At 34.8% G+C, this 2,861-nt stretch overlaps 1 long non-coding RNA gene across 1 annotated transcript; it reads left to right on the top strand.

Moving 5' to 3' along the window:
- The first annotated feature begins 777 nt into the window (after positions 1–777).
- Positions 778–1,890, top strand: LOC126615296 (uncharacterized). The gene is made up of 3 exons (XR_007620728.1): positions 778–793; positions 916–1,035; positions 1,539–1,890. It is a non-coding gene; the product is annotated as an uncharacterized LOC126615296 (long non-coding RNA).
- Positions 1,891–2,861: the final 971 nt, after the last annotated feature.

Raw genomic sequence — 2,861 nt, forward strand, 5'->3', positions numbered from 1 at the left:
ATACGAATATGCTATATGGATAAACTTTCAAAATACTTTATGAGTCACCAACTGTTTTAGGTAACTGAGATCACCGGCGGAGGCAGTAACAAGGCTACAGTGGGCTCTAGCATAGGGAGAGTTTTAGTTGTGTAAGGTTAAAATACTTAAAATTTAGAATATTTTATTATTTTTAATTGTTATAGCCCACCTAATAAATAAAAGTTCTGAAAAATAAGACTACTTTTTTAAAAAAAAGTAAGAGTTAATAAATATTAAATAAATTATTTACTTTCATCCATATCAAAATTTATTATTATTATATTTGAAATTGTACACACATACTGACACACATCACACGTTCCAATAATCTTTTTATTTGATTAGTTTCTAGGGTAGGGAGTAGTCTAATTAGTTTAGGTTTTCTAGGAGGAGTAGTCATGATTGTACACACACATTGACACACACCACACGTCCCAATTGTTTTAAATTGTTTTTTTATATCCCACCCAAAGTGTTTGTCCATTATTTTAAATCTCATCCCCAACCCACATCATTCCCCACTGTCCCACCCTTCCCCCGTTTCCCGCTCTTCTGCTTCCCTCAATGCCCAATAACATATTCACCCAAATTTCTCTTCTACTTCCCCCAATGCCCAGCTTTAACATATTCATCTAATTTCCAATCCCCAACTCCTCATATTTCAAAACCCTAAAATTCTAAATCCCACACCCAATCCCATATTATAATTTTATTACTCTAATATCATACCTCCCCAAATCTCTAGGCCACTACTATTTGGTTCACAATTCAAGTAAGTTTTTTGGTATTCTAATCTAATCTCAATTAAATTATATTAGATATTGATGAAGATTTTTAGTCTATTATTGATACGATTGTTGATATGTTTTATGTTTATACACATTTGATCATTAGAATTTAGATGGAATTTTTATTTATTGGGTAGTTCAAGCTCAAGAAGGAGAGTGAATTTCTAGCAGATTCAAGAAGCATACATTACAAGTGAGAAAAATGATTGATTTTTCTTATCAATAGGTAAGTTTTTAACCACTTTATTCTTATGTCTTGATGATTTTATTTTTTTATTGTTTTAATTTTAAGAATTCGTACTTTAAAATTTCAATTTCAAGTTTTTTTTTTTTTTTCTGATAGTCTAATAGATTTCTTAGAAATATAATTTATTATATAAACTTGCATTATTGTTGTTCAATTTGTTAGGTTAACCTTCAATGAAGAGGTTAAGAACTATTGATTCATTTTATGTAGGCAAAAAATAAAAAATTCATAAGATTACATGCTAATAATTTTAGTTAGCCCACCCAAGAAAAATTTTCTGGCTCCGCTATTGACTGAGATCAATATATATTCAGGTTTTTTAGTATCCACTGGATATACATTTAAATTTTTATGGCTAAATCTTTGACAGTTGAATCATTACTCGCACATCCAATCTTTTACCTATTCGGTGCATAGCATACGTGAGAACATAGTAAATTTTCGTGAAAACTATATGCAACTGCTATTTGGTCAATATGTAGCAACTTGGTGTAGCAACTACGAGGGAGCATTTGGTGATGGACAATGGATTCCGGCTACAGGCCAGGCTCCGGCACACTGCATTAATCCATTTCTGCATGCTGTATGGTTTGAAGTTTCAACTAAAGAACTCAACTACCTGCTGATGCATGCATGCATGTGTTCCACCAGATAACAATTCGTTGCTACTCAGCAAACAAAAAGTTTAAATACCAACCACTTTCCATAAATATAACAGATCTTATCCACATAAAATCTAGAAACTGAGATAACTGATAGGTTTGGACAGTTAATAGACTTTAATTTTAGCAATATGCACGAGATTCTGCGTTCAAAGAAATGATGAGATGGTCCTACTCCTACACCACGAAGTTTGTCTATGCGGCTACGAGCCAATGCCACTAGTGCATTACCATTGACTCTCAAGTCTGTAGTGGTCCAACATCATACAGTTGTCCAGAGAGTTCACTGGATTTGTTGATGAATAAAAGTTGGACCAATGAATGGTCGATGAAGGTGAACTCTAATGGCGTGCTCCGGTCAACACATGGAAATGTTCGATAATCTGAAGAGAAAGAAAAGTATCGAAGGGCACCAGTTTGGTACTAGCCGAAGAGTCTTTGATGTTTAAGCTAACTAAGAGTGATTCAGAGGTTACTCGGGTAGGTAGTGCTTAGGGTTGTAAACAGTAATTACCTGTACAAGGTATATAGTGACTTTCCTTTTACATGGAATGATTCACTGCTATTGTAGCTTCTTTATTCAATAACACAATGTCATGTGTAACTTTCTTTCTGCACAATATTACATTATTGGATTAGAACACCACAGTGACTATGAACCCCCTTCCATGTACGTTGGAGAAAACCCTCCCATTGGTTACTGGAATAGTCAATAGATGGTTGCCACTACCACTTATTTGGGTTGATCATGTGAATCGGCAAGAGTGGCTCAGTAAGGATATATACTTCATTAAGTTCCTAAGTCATGGTTCCTTAGTAGGTTCCTAAGGCATGGTGCTTGCACGAGTTCCTAAGACATGATGCTTCAACAGGTTCCTGAGTCATGGTGCTTCAATAGGTAGTAAATACTCAGTAGTTTCATGGCTGGGTTAGCGTCCTGTAGATTATCCCTTGGGGGGGGGGGGGGTGGTGGTGGTGAAGGGAGGCCCTAATTGGTAGAAAAAAACCCGCAACTCCTTAAGGTTATATAAATTTAATAGTAGGCGAGAATTTACGAAAAAGATTCTTTATATTCATAGCGTTGGAGAAACCGTTTTTTTTTTTTTTTGCCCAATATCTTATTGCATGAATAATTGATCCAGA

This window comes from Malus sylvestris, chromosome 3 (assembly GCF_916048215.2).
Source record: "Malus sylvestris chromosome 3, drMalSylv7.2, whole genome shotgun sequence".
Taxonomy (NCBI): Eukaryota; Viridiplantae; Streptophyta; class Magnoliopsida; order Rosales; family Rosaceae; genus Malus; species Malus sylvestris.